Below are 18055 nucleotides of genomic sequence, written 5' to 3'. Positions count from 1 at the left end.
GTTTCAGTTTGTCACGGGATTTTAGTCTGCCAAGACGTCTCTTTCAGTTTGCGCCTGAAATATTCTCCCCAAGGGCTCTGTCCAGAGAAACGCGAGTAAACCTGATTGTTAACTTTATTGAAAAGAGGTATTTGAACTAAATTGTTTTGCTTAATTGGAATATACAGTGTCAGGTGTCAGGAGTAAGTTAAAGATGTGTCTTATATTTAAGACCTGTTGTAACTGTTAATTATAAAGCTATTTAGTTGATGTTAATGTGGTTAATTCTGTGTTTCAATTAAAGTTTGTTTTCACATCAAAGATACCCATTGGTCGGTGTTATCACTCCTGTGGCAAAGTGACATTCCCTCACAGTTTTCTAAATTGTAAACAGTTGGATTTTTATCCGGGATCCTAACGTTGGTGTAATGGTGCCAAAGTTGTGGCTAAATCCGTAATGAGCCGGCCGTGATAATTTACAATGCCGAGGAGGGATTTCAGCTCAGTTACATTCTCGGGTGCTGGGACCTCATGGGGAGCCTTGGCTATCTCCTCGAGAGAATGCAAACCTGTCACATCGACACAGAATCCTAAATACCGGAGCCTCTGAGGCGTGGAATGTACATTTTCTGTGTTTGAGACGGACACCCACCGCTCCTCCAGGCTGGACATGTGCTCTTCAGGAGTAGTCCCGGCGACTAAAACATCGGCAAAGTAGACCATGGCCGGGATTCTCCCGCAATTAGCGAGACGGCCCGCCGCCGGCTTTAAGAGGGGCGCCGACCACTCCGCCGTTGGGCCACCCGGAAGTTGCAGAATCCTCCTCACCTCCGGAGGCTAGGCCGGCGCCATAGGGGTTGGCGCCGCACCAACTGGCACCGAAGGGCAGCCATGGGCCGGCGTATGTTGGTGCATGCGCAGAACCGCCGGCGTGTTTCCTGCGCATGCGCAGGAGGTTTCATCTCCACGCCGGCCATGGCGGAGCTCCACAGAGGCCGGCGCAGAGGGAAAGAGTTCCCCACGGCACAGGCCCACCCGCAGATCGATAGGCCAGGCCACCAGACCCCCCCCCCCCCCCCCCCCCCCCGCCCCGAGCCGGATCCCTCCGCACCATCCTGAGGACTCCGCTTCACACCATTTCACGCCGGTGGGACTGGCCAGGAACGGTGAGCCGCTTGGCCCATCAGGGCCCATAGAATTGCCGGGGGGGGGGGCTGCCAACGGCCCCTGATCGGCGCGGCGTGATCCCCGCCCTGCCCGAAAACCGCCACCGGAGAGTTCGGTAACCGCCGTGGGAGCGGCGGGGCAGGATTCACGTCGCCCATCGGTGATTCTCTGACCCGGCGGCAGGTCGGAGAATCCCGCCCCATCACTTTGGGAATCCCTTGAAGGAGGTTTTCCATCGTACGCTGGATAATGGCACAGGCGGACGCTGTGCCACTTGGCAACTTCATGTATACAAATAGGTCCGTGTGTTTATTTATCGTGGCAAACATGTAGGATTCTTCATCCAATTCTAATTGTAGGTATGCATGGCTGAGATCTAACTTAGAGTAGGTGAGCCCTCCCCCCAGCCTGGCGTAGAGGCCTTCGATCCTGGGGATCGGGGACCTACCCACCTGTTCAGCCTGATTTGTGGTTAATTGTGGCCCCCACAGATTCTTATGGATCGATCAGGCTTGAGTACAGGGACTATGGAGGCTGCCCACTCAGAAAACTGAATCAGTCTAATTATGCCCAGTTCTTCTAATTGCTGAAGCTCAGCTTCAAGCTGCTGATGTAGAGCACAGGGAACTGGTCTGGCTCTAAAAAACCTGGGTGTCGAATCCAGATCGGCATAAATGTTGTTTTTTGTGGCTTTAATCTGGCCTAGTTCACTGTGAAAAACGTCCTTGTATCTTCTCAGGGCATCTTGAAGGACACCATTGGAAATTTTAGACATTTCTAGCCAATTGAATTTGATTGGGTGTAACCAGTCCGATCCCATAAGGCTGGGTCTGTGCCCTTCCACAACAACCTGGGTTGATGGGCATCCTGCTCTTTGTCAGCCAATGTTGTGTTGGTCATTCCGAGGATTTTCAGGGTTTCCCGGCAGTAAATGGATAGCTTGGCTGTGGAGCTGCTCGAACTGAAAGTTTGAGCTCGGTCACAGAGATACATGAAGGTCTGCGTCTGTACCCCACACCTGTCACTGAGGCCCAAGTGAATGTCCAATTCACCGAACAAGCACGTCCTTCGGGACCTGTGGGAGGAAACCCACGCAGGCACGGGGAGAACGTGCAGACTCCGCACAGACGGTGACCCAAGCCGGGAATCGAACCCGGGACCCTGGCGCTGTGAAGCCACAGTGCTAACCACTGTACTGCTGTGCTGCCCATTCAGATACACTGCATTCTCCATCTCCACTTGGTTCAGAGGTATTGTGGACTGCTGCTCTTGTATTTTTTTGTATGAGTGTGCGCACTGCCTTACACGACAATGTGCTTTACTATGGGCCCTGACAACGGAAATACACAAACCGGCTACAATGGAAAATCTCACGGGTATGGTTCCCCCCCCCCCCCCCCCCCCAAACCCACTTCACCTCTGCCTTAGGTCGATGCCCTGTTCCTTTCCCAGTCCTTTGACTCCTGCCCAGTCCCGAGGGCCATGTCTCTTTCTTTGCTGTGTCTGCTGCTCCTGCCACACACTTGCTGGCCACACCACCCCATACTTGACTTTCCTCTCCTTCGGCCACACTGGACTAAGTGTTACCTCTTTCACCGCACTCCATTACCTGAGCTACCTCGATCACTTTTTTCCAATGTTGTGGTGCAATCAGCCAGGAATTTCTTTTGGGTGTTGAGATTATGGATTCCACAAACTAACTGATCGCCCAGCATATCACTGAGCACGGTCCCAAACTCGCAGTGGTCAGCGAGTTGACGAAGCCTGGTTATGAAAGCTGAGACAGACTCATCAGAGTCTGTGACAGCGGAATGAATTTATACCGCTGGAGGATGGTCGAGGGTCTGGGGTGAAAATGTTCCTTGACCAACTTGAATATCTGATCAAAGGTCTTTGAGTCAGGTGCCTCTGAGAACGTGAGGTTCCTAATTCCATTATAGGGTTGGGGCCTACAAACTGTCAGAAGTATCACTTTCTGCTTGTCTCCCCTGGGACCTCATGGAACAGTTTGGAAGCTTCCAATAGTAACAATGGGGTTTATTACTGAAAGGCAAAGGCACAAGAGGATGGGTCTTATCTCTTCGGCTCCAGGGTCCACAATGCCTAGGCCCTTGATCCCAAGGCCCCGCACTAACTTGCTTCAGCACGATTGGCCCCCAGCAGGTCATGTGACCCGCCAGGCCCGCCCCCCCTTAAAGGGGCCTCGCTACCACAACAGTCTCTCACATTACTGGTGCTCGCGATCTCAGAAGTCACATTTTGTCAACAATGGTTGTCCACTTCAGCACAATCTTCTCGCGTCTTGGAAATGTCCAATCCCATTTTTGTTCTATTCATTGATAGGATGTGGGCGTCGCCGGCTGGGCCAGCATTTATTGCCCATTTCAGAGGACAGCAAAGGGTCAACCAGTCAACTGTGGGTCTGGAGTCACATGTCGGCCAGACCAGGTAAGGATGGCCGATTTCTACCCGTAAAGCACATTAGTGAACCAGATGGGTTTTTACAACAAATGATTCAGTAGACCATTAACTCTAATTTTTTACTGAATTTAAACTTTATCATGTACTGCATCCCCAGAGTATTACCCTGGGTGTCTGCATTAGTAGACTATTGACAATACCACTACGGGGCACGGTAGGATAGTGGTTCACAGCTACAGGATCCCTGGTTCGATTCCTGGCTTGGGTCACTGTCTGTGCGGAGTCTGCACGTCCTCCCCGTGTGTGCGTAGGTTTCCTCCGGGTACTCCGGTTTCCTCCCACAGTCCAAAAATATGCAGGTTAGGTGGATTGGCCACGATCAATTGCCCTCAGGGTCCAGAAAGGGTTGGGTGGGTTGCTGGGTTACGGGGATAGGGTGGGGGTGTGGGTCAAGGTAGGGTGCTCTTTCCAAGGGCCGGTGCAGACTCGATGGGCCGAATACCCTCCTTCTGCACTGTAAGTTCTATGATTGCATCCCCAGTTTTGCTCTTTCTTTAAGCTGCTTGCTCAATCATTGTTAATTTTTAATTCATTATTTTTCTTTCTTTCTTTGGAGTGAACCCAGCCACTACGTGTCCAGGGTCAACTTTGGAATTGGGTTTTCTGGGACTGTGATTTAAATGACAATGTCTGACCACTGCGATATTTAACTTTCTTTTAGGCATTGCGTTATCCAGGAATTTTAAATTCTCAGCTCCCTCCTGCTAGGTTTGCTGACTCTGGGGATTGAAGCTGGGTTTTCACATATTCAGTGGAGTGAGGAACTTAATTTCTGCCTTCAGCTTCCAAGCCTTTCTGTGGGGCTCCCCTCTGACCATTTTTCCAGGTCAGAGTTTGAAATTTCCTTCAATTGTCCAGGATTGTAATTTTCTTCTGCAGTTTCTTTCAGGTCCTGTGTTGTTCCATTCACTGCAGCCATTTGTAAGGTGTTGGGTCTAGTACAGTCGGTCTTGTTAAGGGATTCGTAGACTTGGGTAGTTCAACAGGGCCCTCTGAAATGGGCAACAAATGCTGGCCCAGCCGGCGACGCCCACATCCTCTGAATGAATAGAACAAAAATGGGATTGCACATTTCCAAGACGCGAGAAGATTCTTCAACTGGGGCTGGTTTAGCACACTGGGCTAAATAGCTGGCTTTTAAAGCAGACCAGGGCAGGCCAGCAGCACGGTTCAATTCCCATACCAGCCTCCCTGAACAGGTGCTGGAATATGGCGACTAGGGGCTTTTCACAGTAACTTCATTGAAGCCTACTCGTGACAATAAGCGATTTTCATTTTCATTTCATTTCAGTGAGTGTTTTAAGTATGAGAAACTATGTACACGAGGACAGTAAAGGTCCACGCTAGGAGCTGTCTCCAAGCTTGCTTCTACACACGTCTCTGTCGGACACTCCTACACTGACCCCCAGGTCATACATCACTGGGTGGGTGTACTCGGGGCCCATGTTAACCCTTTATATTCAAGACCCTTTTCCTACAGATGGTACGAGGAGAGTGACAATGAAATGAAAAAAAAATCGCTTATTGTCACAAGTAGGCTTCAAATGAAGTTACTGTGAAAAGCCCCTAGTCGCCACATTCTGGCGCCTGTTCGGGGAGGCTGTTACGGTAATTGAACCGTGCTGCTGGCCTGCCTTGGTCTGCTTTAAAAGCCAGCGATTTAGCCCAGTGTGCTAAACCAGCCCCTGGTTTTGTGGGGATCGCAGGCATTGTGAGAGGAATCCTCGGAAATCAAAGCCCGATTTTTCTTTACACTCTGGGTTTCGACGTGAGGTGAAAAATATAAACAGGCTTAAACTCAGTTACAGTTCTCATTTCAGCAACGGACAAAGTCAAGGAAGACAATCCCTGAAGCACCAATAAAAATCCCAGAATACCAGGCAATAAAAACAGAGTTTGACCTATTCAGTCAGTTTAAATAAGTCTGACACACGCAGAATTTTAAACACTCGCATACTTAATCAGGCAGTGACATTACAGGCCAGGTAGGATGTGAATAACACAGTTAAACCCCAGCATGCCACAAAGCAATTTATTTGTTTAAGCCAGGTTTCGCAGTATCTAATGCAAAGCTTGAAGAGAGGTGTACGTAGGAATAACCCTGAACAATGGAATGGGACTGAAGGATGTCAGTCACACCCATCAGCCTGCTCCGAGATTCATTAAGGTCATGGCTGATCTTCATCTTAACTCCACTCACCCGCCTTGACTCCATGACCCTTAACGCCCTTACCCAATAAAAATCTATCAATTTCCGGTTTGAAATCTTTAGTTGACTCCTGTGGTGTTCTTTGCGTTGCTTAATTCAGGATGGTTGGCGTAGCGTTCACAAAGACCACAAAATAACTTGAACATAAAACTACCAATTTATTAACACCACTAATTTGGGTTTGACACGTACTCCTAAAGAATACACAGTTGATTATTAACATATAAACTACACTCATCTACAGCCAATCGTTATACTGATATAAACTATGATCTGCTCTCACTCACACTATTTGTACTTCTGACTATCTCTAGCTAGCTCCTGCACACACAAGGCTTAGCATCACTGCCTTATATACTTGTAATTGTAGCTCCTCTAGTGGCTACTCGAGACAAATCATTAACTCTTGCAGTTCTGACAGTTATGATAATAGCACAACTTCCAGCCTCGGAAACATTTTGACCGAGAGAGTTCTGGATTCCCCTTCATGTGCTTCTTCTTGAGAGGTGAGGTCATGGCTGATGGTGTTCAATGTGAGAGTATCCCAAAACCCAGAAGGATAACTTGGAATACTAGCTCTCAGTGTTTTCAATTTGGTGTGCTGTGAGAAAAATATGTGAACCAGGTCCAACAATTAATAAAGATTATTTATTAACTTTTTAAAAATGCACTACAAGAAGGATTATAATATGTTACAATGCTTAGACAGCACATTGATGGCTCCACACACAGTATTATAGGAAAATGCCTCTTGGTTCCAACTATAGATGTTCCCTGAATTCTGAGACAGCCCTTTGTTCACAAGTAACAGCAAATATTAAATACCTCTATGAGCTAACTCCAGCAAATAGTTACCACGCACAGGTTATGTGGCCACATTTGGGACAAAAAAATGAAAATGAAATGCAAATCGCTTATTGTCACAAGTAGGCTTCAAATGAAGTTACTGTGAAAAGCCCCTAGTCGCCACATTCCGGCACCTGTTCGGGGAGGCCGGTACGGAAAACCTCTCTTCAGTTTCAGCGAGGCCAAAATCTGCTCGTTTTGAGGTTTGACCTTAACCAGGTTCCTGTTCGGCACAAACTTGTTTTTGGGAGATTGTTTCTGCAGCCGAGTGTGTCGGGTGGTCGCTGTGTCTGTGTTTTTTTCCCTCTCTCCCTTTTTTCTCATTCATTGCGTTGTGGATATTTCATTTTTCCCTTTGATGGTAACCATCCTGTGAAGTCGGCTTTTCGCATATCCATGTCACCAGTGGCCACTTCCTGACGATTGGAGCACATTCCCATTCTGCTGACTCTCCGTCTCCCACCTCCTGACCAACTATCCAAGTTCAAACGCAATATACAGCGAATGCTGGAAATCTGAAATGAAAATAGAAGACAGTGTTAAATATTCAGCACATCAGGCATCCCCTTTGGAAAGAGAAATGTAATTTATGGGTAATAATTAACATTAGTGACTGGGTCGGGGGGGGGGGGGGGTCACACCCGCCCACTGGAGAGCTGGTCAGAGCTCAATGTTGACCCTTTTCAGAAAGGCCCATTGAAACATGAACCACTCAGGCATCAAAGACCCTGGGGGGAGACTTCTGGGTCCCCATTGAATGGCGGAGCAGGCTCGAGGGGCCAGATGGCCTACTCCTGCTCCTAGTCCCTATGTGCTTATTTTATGTTCTTGTTCCCCCCATGAGCTGCCAGCCAGTCAAAGGCCAGCAGCTTTAATGGCAATGCCACAAAGAAGGTTGTGGTTGCTGACAGTACAATATCCACCCAAGGTTTAGGATTAGGATGGTCACTGGATCCCAGGCCATGTCAGATGAGTTGGGAATGGTTGAGGAATGTGGGAAATAGGGTTTGTCATGTGAGAGTACCTTTAAGAAATGGATGTTTAAACAATGTACCTTTAAGAAATGAGGCAGCTCATATTACTGAAGTGATGTCAGAGTGTGGGTGGAGCTGGGTTTTTAGCTCGGCCATTTTGCAATGTTTTGGTTTCAGTTTTGAGGAAAGAGCTTGAAATGAAATGAAATGAAAATCGCTTATTGTCACGAGTAGGCTTCAATGAAGTTACTGTGAAAAGCCCCTAGTCGCCACATTCCGGCGCCGCTGGTACGGGAATCGAACCGTGCTGCTGGCCTGCTTGGTCTGCTTTATAAGCCTGCGATTTAGCCTTGTGAGCTAAACCAGCCCCCGAAAATGAAAATCGCTTATTGTCACGAGTAGGCTTCAAATGAAGTTACTGTGAAAAGCCCCTAGTCGCCACATTCCGGCGCCTGTTCAGGGAGGCTGTTACGGGAATTGAACCGTGCTGCTGGCTTGTCTTGGTCTGCTTTCAAAGCCAGCGATTAGCCCTGTGAGCTAAACAGCCCCTTGGGTGTGTCTGTGTTTGCAGTGAGCTGGATCTGCTGTGATCTCTGCCAGAAAAGACTATCTCTGAATCATTTGGGTGATTTAAACTCATAACAGTAATGTCTTTAACCTGATGTGTTTCTGTTTAAAGGTGTTAAGTCTTTTGGAGGTTTGAAGGAACATTTTGAGAGATTATTTAGTGTTGTGTTATTTTCGGGGTTATCTTTGAAGTAAGGGGTGTTAAGGGATCCAATGTTTATTTAAAAAGGTTAAGTTGAATTCATGGAATAAACATTATTTTGTGTTTAAAAACGCACGTGTCCATAATTGTAATACCACACCTGGAGATCAAGCCGTGTGTTTCAAAAGCAACAATACATTAAAGGGAGAGGTTGGTTGAACTCCATGATACATTTTGGGGTTCTGAAAATGCCACTCTCATAACAGGTTAATATCAAGGGCGGGGGGCTGTCTCTCACTGGGACCCCCTTCCTGATGCCAGGTCCCTCGATCGGACACCGAGTGCCTTTGAATTCAATGGAACTCTATGGTTTGCTCGTCATGGTGTCTGCACAGCAAGTCCACCACCCACCACTGGGTGAATACCAGCAACGGTTGGATGATTAATGCCCCTGCATCAGGCATTCATTGATCACTTAGAGGCCTCCGAAGGTGGCATGTTGGGAAGCCATCCATGGGCTTCTCCCCATTGACTTAATTGGAGTGGGGATGGGAAGATGTTGGCGTCCATCACCTGCTCCTCTCCTGCCCAATCAAATGCCCCATCTCGACAAAACCTGCCATTAAATGCTGCCCAACGTTTCAGACTGTGAGCCTCCATTTCCAAGGCAAGAGGTCACTTCTAATGTTACCAGGGTGCTACTAATTAAATAGAAAAGAAAAAGTTAATTTATATAGAACCCGTTCAGAACCTCGAGGCATCCCAACGCACTTCACCGTAAACGAGGTGCTTTTGAAGTGCTGCAACGTAAGAAACATGGCGGGCAATTTGTGCAGAGCAAGATCCCACAAACAGCAATGGAATAATGGTCAGGCAAGCTGCTTATTGGCACGAGTAGGCTTCAAATGAAGTTACTGTGAAAAACCCCTAGTCGCCACATTCCGGCACCTGTTCAGGGAGGCTGTTACGGCTGTTACGTTGGACATGTTAGGGCGTCTGGTGGGGGGGGGGGGGGGGGGGGGAGGAGAGAGAGAGAGAGCTCAGCCCCGTTCTTCTTCAAAAGAGCCTCATAGGATCTTTACGTCAGTTCGGGAGGACTGACTGTCGTTATGGCAACATGCGACTGTCCAATAAAAAACAGTCCTGCAGACATGAAATGAAAAGTGAATCTCTCCTGAACGGTGCCCCCAGTTGAACAGAGGCAGCTGTAATTTCATTGTCCTTTTTAATTACCAAGGTAGAAACATCTGCGTGTGCTGTGCACCAAGGGAAGCTGAACATATGGAGGAGCAGGGGCTCGAACACCAGCCGGTTTCAGAGCTGCAGACCCCAGATAATTCTTCATTACATTAAAGCGCGTAAACTGTGAGCAAAACCCAGCTGACCACATCAATCAGAATATCGATATCAGAGACAAAGCCACAGACACAGCTTGGTAAACAAGGGACTATTTTCCATCTGTAAATCCATCTCTTTAGGAGAAGAATATGCAGAGCTGCTGATCTATAGCGGCTCAATTCCCTGGAGGACATGTTGCAATGTTCCTGTCCAGAACTTTGTCGGATAAACACTCACTGTCTATCTCCAGTTTGATTTAGCAAAATGTTCATTAGGCAGTTGAACTTGGACAGCAACATTGGCAAGAAGCTAACGGCTACAAATATCACAGACTACACTAAGAGAGTGAGACTTCGAAGCAAGCCTGATGATGGATGGGACAGCAATAACAACTTGCATTTATATAGCACACTAATACAGTAAAACACTCCAAAGTGCTTTGCAGGAGTACAAAATGTGACACCAAATTACAGGTGACTGATATCAGAGCAGGTGAGTGAAAACCAAATAACCTTCGACCGTCACAGTCTGCGTCCTGCCACAGAACCAATTTGCCATATTGTCCTGGATCCCACGGACTCTGACCTTCTTGATCAGTCCCCCATGCAGGACCTTGTCAAAAGCCTTATCCAAGTCCATCAACTGCATTTCCCTCATCTATACACCTTGTCACCTCCTCAAAACATTCAATCAAATGTGTTGGACATGATCTCCCTGTGCCAAAGCAATGCTGACTATCCTTGATAAATCCTTGCTTCTCCCAGTGGAGATTAATTCTGTCCCTCAGAATTTTTTCCAATAATTTCCCTCACTGGATTTTCCCTATTTCTCTTCTTGAATAATGGTACCACATTATAAGACCATAAGACATAGGAGAAGAATTAGGCCACTCGGCCCATCGAATCTGCCCCACCATTCAATCATGGCTGATATTTTTCTCATCCCCATTCTCCCACCTTCTCCCCATAACCCCTGATCCCCTTATTAATCAAGAACCTATCTATCTCTGTCTTAAAGACACTCAGTGATTTGGCCTCCACAGCCTTCTGCGGCAAAGGGTTCCACAGATTCACCACCCTCTGGCTGAAGAAATTCCTCCTCATCTCTGTTTTAAAGAATTGTGCCTGCAGTCTCAGAGTGTGTCCTCGGCTTCTGGTTTTTCCTACAAGTGGAAACATGCTCTCCACATCCACTCTATCCAGGCCAGGCAGTATCCTGTAAGTTTCAATCAGATCTCCCCTCATCCACTCCAACGATATAGGTAAAAAAACAGGATGAAGTCCTACAATCAGAATTTAGGGAATTAGGAGATAAGTTAAAAAGTAGGACCTCAAAGGCAGTAATCTCAGGATTGCTACCAGTGCCACAGACAGTCAGAGTAGAAATTCAAGAAGAGTCAGAATGAATAGGTAGGTTGAGAGATGGTGCAGGAAGGAGGGGTTCAGACTTGTGGGACACTGGAACCGGTTCTGGGGGCGGTGGGACCATTACAAATCGGATAGTCTACACCTGGGTAGGACTGGAACCAATGTCCGAGGAGGTGCTTTTGCTCACACTGTTGGGGAGGTTTTAAACTAATGCGGCAGGGGGATGGGAACCAGATTAGGAAGTTAGAGGTCAGTAAAGAGGCAGCAACTAAAGCCAGCAAAGTACTAGATAATAAACTCATTGTGACTAAGGTGAAGAGTAGACAAGGAAGAGATGATGAACGTAAAGGGACAGGTGGTCTGAGGTGCATTTGTTTTAATGCGAGAAGTGTAGCAGGTAAGGCAGATGAACTTAGGGCTTGGATTAGTACCTGGGAATATGATGTTATTGGTATTACTGAGACTTGGTTGAGGGAAAGATTGGCAACTAAATATCCCAGGGTATAGATGCTTCAGGAGGGATAGAGAGGGAGGTAAAAGGGGTGGAGGAGTTGCATTACTGGTCAGAGATGATATCACAGCTGTGATTAAGGAGGGCACGATGGAGGATTCGAGCACTGAGGCAATATGGTACAGCTAAGAAATAAGAAGGGTGCAGTAACATTGTTGGGACTTTACTACAGGCCTCCCAAAAGCGAGCGTGAAGTAGAGGTACAAATATGCAGGCAGATTAGAGAAAAATGTAGGAGCAATAGGGTGGTTGTGATGGTAGATTTTAACTTCCCCAACATTGAATGGGATTCGTGTAGTGTTGGAGGCGTAGATGGAGCAGAATTTGTAAGGAACATCCAGGAGAGTTTTTTAGAGCAGTATGTAAATAGTCCAACTCGGGAAGGGGCCATACTGGACCTGGTATTGGGGAATGATCCCGGCCAGGTGATTGAAGTTTCAGTTGGTGATTACTTTGGGAATAGCGATCGCAATTCCGTAAGTTTTATAATACTCATGGACAAAGATGAGAATGGTCCTAAAGGAAGAGTGCTAAATTGGGGGAAAGGCGAAGTATAACAAAATTCTGCAGGAGCGAAGGAATGTGGTTTGGGAGCAGCTGTTTAAGGGTAAATCCACATTTGAAATGTGGGAGTCTTTTAAGGAAAGTTTGATTAGAGTGCAGGACAGACATGTCCCTGTGAAAATGAGGGATAGAAATGGCAAGATTAGGGAACCATGGATGATGGGTGGAATTGTGAGACTAGCTAAAATGAAAAAGGAAGTATACATAAGATCTAGGCGACTGAAAACTGATGAAGCTTTGGAGGAATATCGGGAAAGTAGGACAGATCTCAAACACGCAATAACGAGGGCTAAAAGGGGTAATGAAATATCTTTGGCCAACAGGGTTTAGGAAAATCCCAAAGCCTTTTATTCGTATATAAGGAGCAAGAGGGTAACTAGAGAAAGGATTGGCCCACTCAAGGACAAAGAGAGAATTTATGTGTGGAGTCAGAGGAAATAGGTGAGATTCTTAATGAGTACTTTGCATCGGTATTCACCAAGGAGAGGGACATGACGGATGTTGAGGCTAGGGATGGATGTTTAAATACTTGAGGTCAAGTCGGCATAAGGAAGGGGGAAGTTTTGGGTATTCTAAAAGACATTAAGGTGAACAAGTCCCCAGGACCGGATGGGATCTATCCCAGGTTACTGAGGGAAGCGAGGGTCGAAATTGCTGGGGCCTTAACAGATATCTTTGCAGCATCCTTGAGCACAGGTGAGGTCCCGGAGGACTGGAGAATTGCTAATGTTGTCCCTTTGGGTAGCAGGGATAATCCAGGGAATTATAGACCTGTGAGCTTGACATCAGTGGTAGGCAAACTGTTGGAGAAGATACTGAGGGATAGGATCTATTCACATTTGGAAGAAAATAGACTTATCAGTGATAGGCAGCATGGTTTTGTGCAGGGAAGGTCATGTCTTACAAACCTAATAGAATTCTTTGAGGAAGAGACAAAGTTAATTGATGAGGGAAGGGCTGTAGATGTCGTATGCATGGACTTTAGTAAGGCGTTTGATAAGGTTTCCCATGGCAGGTTGATGGAAAAAGTGAAGTTGCATGGGGTTCAGGGTGTACTAGCTAGATGGATAAAGAACAGGAGACAGAGAGTTGTGGTGGAAGGGAGTGTCTCAAAATGGAAAAAGGTGTCTAGTGATGTTCCAGAGGGATCCATGCTCGGACCACTGTTGTTTGTGAAATACATAAATGATCTGGACGAAGGTAAAGGTGGTCTGATCAGCAAGTTTTCAGATGATACTAAGATTGGTGGAGTTGTAGATAGTGAGGCGGACTGTCAGAGAATACAGCAAAAAATAGATAGATTGGAGAGTTGGGCAGAGAAACGGCAGATGGAGTTCAATCCAGGCTAATGCGAGGTGATGCATTTTGGAAGATCCAATTCAAGGGCGGACTATATGGTCAATGGAAGGGTCCTGGGGAAAATTGATGTACAGAGAGATCTGGGAATTCAGGTCCATTGTACCCTGAAGGTGGCAACGCAGGTTGATAGAGTGGTCAAGAAGGCATACAGCATGCTTGCCTTCATCGGACGGGGTATTGAGTACAAGAGTCGGCAGGTCATGTTACAGTTGTATAGGACTTTGGTGAGGCCACATTTGGAATACTGCGTGCAGTTCTGGTCGCCACATTACCAGAAGGATGTGGATGCTTTAGAGAGGGTGCAGAGGAGGTTCACCAGGATGTTGCCTGGTATGGAAGGTGCTAGCTATGAAGAAAGGTTGAGTAGATTAGGATTATTTTCGTTGGAAAGACGGAGGTTGAGGGGAGACCTGATTGAGGTCTACAAAATTATGAGAGGTATGGACTGGGTGGATAGCAACAAGCTTTTTCCAAGAGTGGGGGTGTCAATTACAAGGGGTCACGATTTCAAGGTGAGAGGCGGAAAGTTTAAGGGAGATGTGCGTGGAAATATTTTTATGCAGAGGGTGGTGGGTGCCTGGAACGCTTTGCCAGCGGAGGTGGTAGAGGCGGGCACGATAACATCATTTAAGATGCATCTAGACAGATATATGAACTGGCGGGGAACAGAGGGAAGTAGATCCTTGGAAAATAGGCGACAGGTTTAGATAAAGGATCTGGATCAGCGCAGGCTGGGAGGGCCGAAGGGCCTGTTCCTGTGCTGTAATTTTCTTTGTTCTTTGTGCATCCTTCTAAACTTCAATGAGTACAGACTCAACCGTTTCTCATACGACAAGTTGTTCATTCCAGAGATCATCTTCCTTAGATACGGGGCCCAAAACTGCTCACAATACTCCAAATGGGCTGCCTAACACAGCCTCAGAAGTACATCCCTGGTCTTGTATTCTAGCCCTCTCGACATGAATGCTAACATTGCATGTACCTTCCCAACTGCTGACTGAACCTGCAAGTTAACCTTAATAGAATCTTGAACAAGGATTCCTAAGTCCCCTTGTGCTTCTAATTTCATAAGCATTTCTAAATTTAGAAAATAGTCTATGCCTCCATTCTTCCTTCCAAAGTGCATAACCTCACATTTTTCCACATTGTATTCCATCTGCCACTTCATTGCCCACTCTCCTAGCTTGTCCAAATCCTTCTGCAGCCACCCTGCTTCCTCAATACTACCTGTCCCTCTACAGATCTTTGTATCATCTGCAAACTTAGCAACAGTGCCTTCAGTTCCTTCTTCGAGATAATTAATGCATATTTTCATGGGAGTGTCTCTTTAAGAAATGTTTTTGTCTTATCACATGGTTTCAGTGATGTCATTGTGTGGCTGGAGCTGGGCTGTGGCTCTGTGGGTTTTAATTTTGCTTTGAGTTTGGACTGGGTTTGAACTGCACAGGTTGAAAGACGTGCCTCTCTATCTTCGGTTTAAAAGCTGCTTCCGGACTATTTGGTAACTTAAAAGAGATAATTGCTTCCTGGGAGGAATTCAAATCTGCGGTTTGAAAAGGGGAACTGAGTATCAATAACAAGTCTTATACCAGTGAGAATGCCGCGTGCTGGGTCACACCTTTGAAAAGCAGTTTCTGGGTTTACTTGGATTTTGTTATTGAATTGGAACAGTTAAAGGGGGGGTACTAAGGGTTACATATAGATTACTGTAGCTGTGTGGGGTGTTTATGTTTGTGGTTGATACAAATTCTTACTGTGTGTTTATACAAATGTTAAATAAATTCGTAGAATAAAGTTTGTTTTTTGATTAAAAGGGCCAAAGGCCTCTGTTGAATTGCACCTGAAAGGCAAGCTCTTGTTGTCATCGTAACCAAAATCAAGAAACACTTATAGGTCAGGCGAACTCCTTAATATGCTTTGGAGTTTTCTAAACCCTGGTCCATAACAATATTGCGAAAGGTTGTGGTCCCAGCACCGACCCCTGAGGCACACCATTAGTCACCGGCTGCCATCCTGAAAAAGACCCCTTTATCCCCATTCTCTGCCTTCTGCCTGTCAGCCAATCCTCTATCCATGCCAGGATCTTACCCTGAACACCATGGGCTCTTAACTTATTTAACAGTCTCCTGTATGGCACCTTGTCAAAGTCCTTCTGCAAAATCTAAATAAATCACGTCCACTGGTTCTCCTTTGTCTAACTTCCTTGTTACCTCCTCAAAGAACTCTAACAGATTTGTCAGACATGACCTCCCTTTGACGAGCCGTGCTGACTCAGTCCTATTTTACCATTCACTTCCAAATACTCCGCAATCTCATCTTTAATAATGGACTCTAAAATCTTACCAATGACCGAAGTCAGGCTTACCGGCCTATAATTTCCCGTCTTCTGCCTCCCTCCCTTCTTAAACAGTGGTGTTACATTAGCCACTTTCCTGTCCTCTGTGACCCTCCCTTTCTCCAGTGATTCCTGAAAGATCACCACCAATGCCTCCACGATATCCTCAGCTATCTCTTTCAGAACCTGGGTGTAGTCCACGAGACCATAAGACCATAAGACATAGGAGCAGAATTAGATCACTCATCCCCATTCTCCTGCCTTCTCCCCATAAGCCCTGATCCCCTTATTAATCAAGAACCTATCTATCTCTGTCTTAAAGACACTCAGTGATTTGGCCTCCACAGCCTTCTGCAGCAAAGAGTTCCACAGATTCACCCACCCTCTGGCTGAAGAAATTCCTCCTCATCTCTGTTTTAAAGGATTGTCCCTTCAGTCTGAGGCTGTGTCCTCTGCTTCTAGTCTCTCCTACTAGTGGAAACATCCTCTCCACGTCAACTCTATCCAGGCCACGCAGTATCCTGTAAGTTTCAATAAGATTCCCTTCATCCTTCTAAACTCCAACGAGTACAGACCCAGAGTCCTCAACCGCTCCTCATACGACAAGCTCTTCATTCCAGGGATCATTCATGTGAACCTCCTCTGGACCCTTTCCAAGGCCAGCACATCCTTCCTTAGATACGGGGCCCAAAACTGCTCACAATACTCCAAATGGGGTCTGACCAGAGCCTTATACAGCCTCAGAAGTACAGCTGTGGAATCTGCCCATTTTCCCTGTGTCTGCGTGGGTTTCCTCCCGGTGCTCCAGTTTCCTCCCACAAGTCCCGAATGACGTGCTGTTCAGTAATTTGGACATTCTGAATTCTCCCTCCGTGTACCCGAACAGGCGCCGGAATGTGGCGACTAGGGGCTTTTCACAGTAACTTCACCGCAGTGTTAATGTAAGCCTACTTATGACAATAAAGATTATTATTATTAATACACTTTCCTGACTAATAAAGGTTTCCTTCCGTTTGTTGTTGAAAACTCACCACTATTCTTAGAATTCCCCCATACCAAAAAGGGCCGATTTTCTAAATGGTGAACAGGGATTCTCACTCCCTGACTCCGATGCAGGCTTCGGTGGGTGCTATTCAGGTCAAACTATATTTTCGAGTTATCCCCCGGTGTAACCCATACCTTCACCGAAGATTTCATCTACTTACCACTTAGTAGCATCAACCCTGGGTCCTGCATTGCTAAGTAAGTAAAGTAGACTTTGGAATAACCACTGTTTCAGGTTAAAACTTTTAAACCCTCATCCGTACTTTTCCAGATGCTTACTAAGATGGTTAATTACAATGAAGGTGTGAACCATTGTTTTTAGCTTCATACAAAAATCCTGTGTGTTTGCTAAGCCTGCTTGACTAAGGCTATCTGCATTTTACAATCCTGCTCTTTGCAGCTGCTGTTAACCCTTTGTGAATCTTGCCCTGTATTCTCTCATGTTCTCTCAGACCAGATATTGCCAGACTTCCATGTTTCAAATGACACATCTTTCCATATTATCAATTACAAGTTCCTCCTTTATGCTAGACCCTCTGTCCCCTAGTATTTCTGGAAGGTTATTTGTGTCTGCCATTGCCGATCCACTGTCAACCTCTTAAGTGTCCTTTTCTAGCTTATCCTAGCCAATGCATGTCTCATACCATCAAAGTTAGCTTCAGGACCCCAGTCTCAGACTTAACTGAATTGTTCTTGATGAAGAATTCTACCATATTATGGTCACTCTTCCCTAAAGGACCTCACACCACAATGTTGCTAATTGATCCTCTCTCATTGAACAATACCCAGTCTAGGATGGCCTGCTCTCTAGTTGGTTCCTCGACATATTGGTTGAGAAAACTATCCCTATGCATTCCAGGAAATCCTCCTCCATCGCAGAGCTGCCAGTTTGATTATCCCAATCAATATGCAGATTGGTCACCCATAATAAGTACCCCTACTGCACGCATCTCCAATTACCTGTTTGATGCCACCCCCAACCTCACAACTACTGTTCGGTGGTCTGTACACAATTCTCACTAAAGTTTTTTGCCCCTTGGTGTTCTGCAGCTCCATCCATACAAATCCCTCACCATACATATCCTTTTGAAACACCCTGGGGTTGTCCTTTATTTTGCTGGCCACTGTTTTTTCTTGCCTCCTCCGCCCGCCTAATTTCTTTTTTAGGTATC

The sequence above is a fragment of the Scyliorhinus canicula genome, chromosome 1, assembly GCF_902713615.1.
Source record: "Scyliorhinus canicula chromosome 1, sScyCan1.1, whole genome shotgun sequence".
NCBI classification, from domain to species: domain Eukaryota; kingdom Metazoa; phylum Chordata; class Chondrichthyes; order Carcharhiniformes; family Scyliorhinidae; genus Scyliorhinus; species Scyliorhinus canicula.
This window is presented reverse-complemented; position numbering follows the sequence as displayed.